The sequence below is a fragment of the Lactuca saligna genome, chromosome 2 (genome assembly GCF_052625555.1).
Source record: "Lactuca saligna cultivar CGN05327 chromosome 2, ASM5262555v1, whole genome shotgun sequence".
Lineage (NCBI taxonomy): Eukaryota > Viridiplantae > Streptophyta > Magnoliopsida > Asterales > Asteraceae > Lactuca > Lactuca saligna.
Genome location: NC_136418.1, coordinates 101,080,461 through 101,089,533, shown reverse-complemented (window position 1 = coordinate 101,089,533; position 9,073 = coordinate 101,080,461). Strand labels below are relative to the sequence as shown.

At 25.5% G+C, this 9,073-nt stretch overlaps 1 long non-coding RNA gene across 2 annotated transcripts; it reads left to right on the top strand.

The window, feature by feature from the left end:
• Window positions 1-1,589: 1,589 nt before the first annotated feature.
• LOC145028978 (uncharacterized) lies at window positions 1,590-3,981 on the top strand. 2 transcript variants are annotated; one of them, XR_013676297.1, is made up of 4 exons: window positions 1,590-2,074; window positions 2,497-2,678; window positions 3,105-3,202; window positions 3,940-3,981. It is a non-coding gene; the product is annotated as an uncharacterized LOC145028978 (long non-coding RNA). The 2 variants fall into 2 exon arrangements; XR_013676298.1 differs by having other exon boundaries at window positions 1,590-2,229.
• The last annotated feature ends 5,092 nt before the right edge of the window (window positions 3,982-9,073 follow it).

The window sequence follows — 9,073 nt, the reverse complement described above, 5'->3', positions numbered from 1 at the left end:
ACGTGCATACACTGCTATCTTTGTGTTATTTTTCCATTTGAATTATTCATATATTACTTGTTTCATTTCGATCATCTTTGTGTTATTTTACATTAAGACTATCTTTGTGTTATTTTTTTCATTCAGACTAGTAAAGTAACATATAATCAAATTATTTTTTTGAAATAATAATAATAATAATAATAATAATAACAATAACTAGAAAGGTTACCCCTGCTAGGCTGGGGCCAAAAACTTTCAATGTTGTTTTCGAATCGATTAATATGACAGACGTAGAAAGTGCAAGGATGACAAGCCCGGGCTTTGTCCCGAACCGTTTTGTTCATGTTTTTATGAAAAAATGTAAAAATTTTGACTGCAAGGACCAGAAGTGTGAAAATGGCTAAAGAATTAAAGCGGTAAGAATTAGCAAGTTTTTAGAAAATGGATCAAAGTTATCGAACCGCTAAAGTTTTGTGGCCAAACTTTAAATATTAAAAGGTTTCTAAATAGAAAAGGGATCAAAGTTGTCAAACCGTTAAAGTTTTGTGGCGAAACTTTAAATATTAAAAAGGTTCCTAAAAAAATATAAAAATATCAATTATAAAGATCAAAAGTGTCAAAATGGCTAAAAAATAAGGACCAAAGTTATTAAACCGTTAAAGTTTTGTGGCCAAACTTTAAATATTAAAAGGTTACTAAATAGAAGAGAGATCAAAGTTGTCAAACCGTTAAAGTTTTGTGGCCAAACTTTAAATATTAAAATGTTCCTAAAAATGTAAAAATATCGATTACAATGACTAAAAGTGTCAAAATGGCTAAACAATGAGGACCAAAGTTTTCAAACCATTAAAGTTTTGTGACCAAACTTTAAATATTAAAAGGTTCCTAAATAGAAAAAGGATCGAGGTTGTCAAACCGTTAATGTTTTGTGGCCAAACTTTAAATATTAAAAGGTTCATAAAAAATGTAAAAATATCGATTACAAGGACCAAAAGTGTGAAAATTGCTAAAAAAAATAAGGACCAAAGTTGCCACAGAGACCAATTCTACCAAAAAAACAACATAAAGTCCAGAGACTAAAATACACAAAAATTATGGAAGTTCACTGTTCATAAAAAACAATTTCCATAATATATAATCATAATAATAATAATAATAATAATTATTATTATTATTATTATTATTATTATTATAGAAAACAAAAAGAAAAAATAAAACATAGTAAAAAAAACAAAATATGTCTAATCATAAAGTATTTTAAAAACAAAAAAATCTATATATATATATATATATATATATATATATATATATATATATATATATATATATATATATATATATATATATTAAAGTTGGAGAATCCTTAGGAATAGTGAATTAGGTGTTTTTTTTGGCAGAAACAGTCCTTCATTTATAGTGGTCTGTGATATTTTCGCTTTTCTGCTATGCATTTATCTTCTGGGCTCTTTATGCCATTTTCTACAAACTTTGTTGTCACGTGTTTATCGCTTATCTTCTTTACCATTTTCCTATCCAATCACATTTCGATTGGTGTAATTGTTTTGCAGTCTTTATTTCAATCAATGGACTATCCCATAAACCACCGCTTCATCTTTTCTCCCTCTGTTTTTTTCTTTTTAATCATCACCGGTTGAGATCGACTATTCTCCTCTGCTGCCTCTCTCTTGAAGTTGCAATTTGGTCCCTTTTTATGTTATTTGACTTGGGTCGGTGTTTGATCCCTCGGCGATTTGAGCCCTATTTTTTTTCTTTTTCTTTTTTAGATTTGGAATGGAGATGGTGGAGATGGAGGGTTTTACTAGCTGGAACAGGAGAAGATGGAGATGGAGTCGGATACCGTAGACGTTGGCAAATCCGCCTCTACCGCAACAGGCGTTGACATGTCTTCCTCCACCACTGCAAACTCCACTTTCTCTCTTCTATTCTCTCTCTACCCCGGTGGTCCGTGTGCAATCGTGGCATATCGACGGACTTGCGTTTGACGTACCGTTCAAAGTACGCATCGACGACGTTCCCTAATTTCCTATAGAGAGCAACCTTTCGCACTCACAGTCGGCACCATCATCCATCTGTAAGCCCTAAAAATCATTTCTCTTGGATCATATATATTTAATCAGTTGCTCACCTGGCAGCATGGAACTACCAAGGTTCCACCGGACCACAAGTACATCGGTTTAGTTATTCGATGTGTATCTGAAGACGATGGCAATTGTACGTCGATTCAGAGTATGATTGCTGCCACATACATGAATCATCGTTTACCACTATTTGTGCTCAATTTCTGCAGCCGGTTCTTCACGTTCCACCCTATGATTTATGTCTCCTACCGTTTAAATATAAATATTTTTTCCATCGAAAACGCTGAATTGAATCGAGATTGGTCTTGAAATAGATTTCAATTTTTATAATAGGGTTTAGTTATGATATGAAATACTTATTCACCTCTATTATGTGTTATAATAAGCTTACAATTTATCTTTTTTTTCCTTTCAGTTGTACATTTCTACCTATTCTTTGCTTGCAATCAGTCAAAGTGGTTCACTTCTTGCCAATCAGTCAATGGGTCCAGAGAGTCAATCAAGCACAAGGAAACCCCTATAACACATCCATGATGTCCATGTGGTTCAACCTTTGCCATTTGAGTTAGAGGAGAAATCTACTGACAATAGCTAAATGTAGGTGTTGATTTCTATTAGTAATTGTACTTTTAACCTATTCTCTACCTTTCTTTTGCTTATATCTGGTGGCAACTAAAATTGTATTTGATATCACATAATGAACCTTCAGTTAACATTGGTACTATGGTAACTGCTATTTATAATGTGATTGATGTTTAGCTTTTCAAATTATCAGTGTAGGACTGTGAAACATCCATTAAATTACTTGAATTGCTCTTTATTGATCATCCTCACAGGTTTTGTTTTTCAGTTTCTGCAACATTTACTCATGTTGATTAATTTTTGTTAATGATGAGAAAACTTAATTGCACTTAAACGCTAGTGAGAGTCAGCTTTCCTTTATCTTCAGCTCGTGTTAAGGTCAAATTAAAAAAAAAAAATAGAAATATGTATTCATATTATTTTAATTATTTAATCATGTAGGTTGAAGGACGTGGTACTTTCACCTTCACCTGGAAGCAAAGCCATGACATAATTTTCTCAACAAATCATGACCATTTCTTTGAAAACTATCGAGTAAGGTAAAATGGTATTTTTGTCATTGTTACTTAATTTCATTCCTTCTTATTACTAGATGTATATTACTTAGAATTGTCTATTATATTCAACCAGACAAAAAAACATTTTTTTTATTTCGATGGAATATTCATTCCATTCCTTTCCGCAATTCCATTATACCAAAATATGTACTAATTTATAATGGTATGGCATGTATCTCCAACATTATGGCCATGCACATCTTCAAATGAGAACACAAATATGTATTTCTCTATCCATTGTACTACCCAAAGCTTCATTGTTGTTTTATTCCACTTTACGATGCATAAATTGATTAAATCAGAGATGCTTAGTCATGGATAGGTGCAATAAGTTCACCTTTTAGTATTTTTTTTGCTTTTTTTTTAATTCCCAAATGTTGGTATTTTTTATGTTGTAAGTGTGCCTGAAAATATTATCCCATTTTAGTAAGATAATGTTACGTACATATATTTTAGTTTGATTTACACATTTGGTCCTTTTGTTTAGCAATATTTTTTTGGTTTGGGTTCAGAAAAAGAATCTTTCTGTAATTACGGTCCTTATTAGAGGGTTCCATAATGCTTTTTTTTCCATGTAAAATGACTATTACCATTTTTTTTGATTTTGTAAGTTAATGGTATAGTTTATAAGAATAATCAAGACAAATACGTAAAATATTTATTTTCCATGGCACATGACTTATGACTTTTACTTACATTTAGGTATTTTCTTCTTGCAGGAAATCGATGCATTTCTGACAACTGGAAAAAAAAAAAAAAAAAAAAAACAATCTGCAAAAGATAACAATGAATATGGTGATTCTTCATTTAAGTCAAAAGATAAGGATGTAGAAGTGCAAGAGACATGTCACATACCAAATGTATATTATAAAACTTATTTTCTTTCTTATTTACACTATTAATTACTTATTTTCTCAAAAAGTATTAAAAAATAAAAATACAGGTAGATTTCTGCACAAACATAAAAAATTTCCTTTGAGCCCTTACAACGTCAATGTACTTGGAATTAAAGAGATGACCGTAGTTAGGGAATGCAATTCTTAATCGTGCATGTTAAACCTTTTTTTGAACGCCTTTGTATGCCTTTAATGATTTAGACCAAAACAAAATTTACACATATGCCCCGCAACACGAGGTAACTAACCTAGTTATGAATTATGGAGTAACACCTTAATTATAAACAAGATAACATGACTATGAACCATCCCATCATATATTTTCTTTCAATATTTATATAAATATTCAAATTACACCTACAATTTTGTAACTTTTACATTATACCTATTTATTTTCTTCTTTAACTTATATGAATATTTCAGACTATGCCCTTAATCTTTTATAACGTTTAATTCAAGCCTTAACACATTTATTTATTTTTTAAACATCATATCATACATACTTATAAAGCTAACATTTTTTCTTGAATCTCATGCATTTGAAACCCCAATTCTTTTTTCCTTTCACCACATTCATTTGAAACTCTCATGACTTTTCAGTTTCTTTATAATAATAAATATAATTTGATAATTAGGTTAAATAAATATCAAATCTAAAGTGTATTCATATATAAACTAAATTTCAATATTAAAATAATATATTTAATTATACATATAAAATTATGTTTTTTAACTTTTAAAATATTATACTTAATTTATTAGTTTTAATATATTGTTGAATGTAAACCATTATCATTTTAAATGTATAGTTTTTGAACAAGTTGTATAAAATACTTAAATTATTAATTAAAATATAACATTATAGGTTCAACTTAAATATAAATTTTATTTAACTTAAACAACCCAAAGATTATTTTATAAATAATTAAAAGTGATAAATTGTAGTGTCTTTCTAATAATAATTGTAAGTTGGTTAATAATGTTAAATAAATATCAAACCTAAAATGTAATCATAAATAAACTAAATTTAAATTTTAAAATAATATATTTACTTCTATTTATAAATTTATGTCTTTAAATTTTAACATATTATACTTAATTTATTAGATTTAAAATATTGTTGCATTTAAACCATTATTAGTTTAAAGCTATAATTTTTGAACAGTTTTGACAAAATACTTAAATTGTTAACTTAAATATAACATTACAGTGTCAGCTTAAATATAAATTTCAGTTCCACTAAAAAAACCAAATAATATTTTGTAAATAGTTAAAAGTGATAAATTATAGTGATAAATATAAAAACTAAATTGTAATATCAGTTTAACTAAAATATTTCCTAAATATATTTATATAATCGTTAAAAATTTTCAAATAAGTAGCCTAAAATAACTTATAATAACAATAGTTAAAAATAACTCTATATAAATGATTATATTGTTACCTTTAAAATCAAAAAATAATGTTTGATTTTTAAATAATTATAATGATAGAAATTAAAATACTAAGCAAATATATTTTAAAAAATTAGTTAAAAATAACAGCTATAAATAATATTAAACCATATAGAATATTTAATTTTATTGATATTTAACTCGCGAATATAAGTCATTCAAACGAATGAGATTATGATATTATAATAGATTTATATATTATCATATAATCCAAAATAGTAAATATATTATATCAAATTAATATACGAAAACTTTAGTGTTATATTTTAAAAAATATATATTTGTAAAGACTTCAACTATATAGGTGTTTCTGCGCATTACAATGTCAACACAAATATAAATTTCAGTTCCATTTAAAAAAACTAAAGAATATTTTATAAATAGTTAGAAGTGATAAATTGTAGTGATAAAAGCAAAAACTAAATTGTAATTTCAATTTAACAAAAATATTTCTTAAATATATTTTTATAATCGTTAAAAGTTTCCAAATAAGTAGCTTAAAATAATTTACAATAACAATAGTTAAAAACAACTCTATATAAATGATTATATTGTTAGCTTTAAAATGAAAAAACAATGTTTGATGTTTTAAATAATTATAATGATAGAAATTAAAACATTAAGCAAATAAATTTTAAAAAATTAATTAACAATAAAAACAACTATAAATAACATATAATATATTTAATTTTATTCATATGTAACTCGCGGGTAGAGGTCATTCAAACGATTGAGATTAAGAAGTTATATTAATGTATATATTATCATATAAATTCAAAATAATCCCAGTTCAAAAAAAATTCAAAATAATCAAAATATTATATCAATTTAGTATATACAAATTATTATATCAAATTTAACAACAACGTTATTGTTATATTTAAAAAATCATATATTTGTAAAGACTTCAACTATATAGGTGTTTCTGCGCAACGCGCGGGCATTCGCCTATTGTAAAGATAAAACACGGTTTTACTTTTGAATATTATTACGTTAACTAAAAAAATATAATGAAGATGTCTAAAAGATGTCAATATTTAATGTTATTGAATTTTATTTTTTATGAATAGGGATAATGACTTAAAAGGTAATATATTTTTCGATTTATACATATTTGGTAACTGAGTTTTTTTTTTCGTTCACATTTACCCTTTCAACTTGTTAAACTATACACATCTAGTGGTTATGATCAATTATTCCAGGTTAGCCGGGAAGAATTTCTTATTAGGGTAATATATTTCTCATTTTGTACACATTTAGTCTTTAATATTTTTGTACACATTTAGTCCTTAATATATATATATATATATATATATATATATATATATATATATATATATATATATATATATATATTTTTTTCAAAATAAGTCTCTTTTTGTTTTTGTACCCATCCAATACTTATGAATAATTTCTCTAGAGTTTTTCTCACGACATCTTACTTGAGACAATCATTAATAAGGTGTTTGGGACTGTTGATGTTTATGTCCATGATGGCATCGACTGCTTGGTTGCATATAACTTGTGGTTTGGCATAAGTTTTGTATTTCGAACGTCGTAACTTCTTCATACGATATCTGATTACAATGATATTTATGTCCACATGTTCATTTTTTAAGTCTGCTATAACTTTCGTTAAAATATAATATATTTTTACATATAATTTTATAAAAAAACATTCATACATACATTCATAAAAAAACGTACGGATATAAAGATCGTAAATTAAATATATATATATATATATATATATATATATATATATATATATATATATATATATATATATATATATATATATATATTACTTTTTAACAGGAGTAATGTAAAGAAAAATTGTAGTAGACTAAAATACAAACATATAGATATAAAGATCGTTAAAATCCAAGACAGTATGAAAAAGTTATAACGTTCAAAACACATGACCTAAGCAACCAAGTAGTCGAGATTGCGATTGGCATCAGCATCAAAAACATAAAACACCTCATTAATGATTGTTCCACGTAAAATGTTGTGAGAAAAACCTAAAGAAATCATTCAGAAGTACTAAATGAGTACAAAAACAAAAAAAAATTATTTTGCAAGAAAAAAAATTAATGACTAAATGTGTACAAAAATATTAAGGACAAAATGTGTACAAAGTGAGAAATATATTACACTATAAAGTCATTTTTACCGGCTAACCTGGAATAGTCGGTCATAAGGACTGAATATGTATCGTTTAACAAGTTGAAGGGGGTAAATGTGGATAAAAAATAAACTCAATGACAAAATGTGTACAAATCGAAGAATATATTACCCTTTTAAGTCATTATCCCTTATTAATAAGCTAAACTATTAGTAATTTTAAAATTTTAACCATATATATATATATATATATATATATATATATATATATATATATATATATATATATATATATATATATATATATATATATATATATATATATACTAGATGTGTCCGTGCAAAGTGGCAACGATAAATAACTCTTTTGGTAAATAGTTTTTTTACAGGAAAATAATTATTTGATTTTATAATTAGGTATCATCTACTAAAAAAATTATACTTTTAATTAAAATAATTATATTTAAAACTTATATTTATATTGTTTGTATATACATTTGATGTAAATTAGTTACTTTTTGTGTTTAGTTTAATAAATATAAATTAATTTATATAAATGAATTGGGTATTTTAAATTTGTTATTTTGCACGAAATTAAAATTTTGAATAACCTACCTTATTTCAAGTCTTTAAAAATTTGGCAAATATTAATGATTTTGTTATGCATAGTTGATTTATACAAAAAGTTTTGCATCTTATATCTCTTAAAATTCAGGTTACGACTAATATGCTTTATAATATATATATATATATATATATATATATATATATATATATATATATATATATATATATATATATATATATATGGCTAGGCTATAATGTGGATGGTAAGTATTGTGTGAATGTAAGAATTAATGTGGACTAAGAGTTTAAAATACATATTTTAGTAGAATACATATTCTGAATGAATACAAATTCTAATTGAATGAAAATTTTGAGTAATAACAAATTTTTGAGCTATTAGTTGACGAATAACAACATTCTTAAAGAATAATAATCTATTATTAATATTATTGAAAAATCTAAGTATCAAAAATAAACAAAAGAATAATTTTACTGTCACATTCTACAAAAATAAATTGTCATTTTTTGAATTTTTGCCACATTCTATAAGAATACAAGCTTTATAGCAAGTCATTCTTGGAAAAATCTTCATTCTATAAGTATACAATTTTATTCATGAAAGAATCTTAATTCTTATTCTTGTTTCATGTTGTTGTATTTTGACATTTTCGTGCCGTGAATCTCAATTGTCATGAAATTGTCTCATAATTTCCATCCACCATTGTTGTTTCAAACAACTTTGCCACATTTTGAGTGGCCCTTAAACAAAACACATACAAATAATGAATTTCAAGAATATAAATACATAC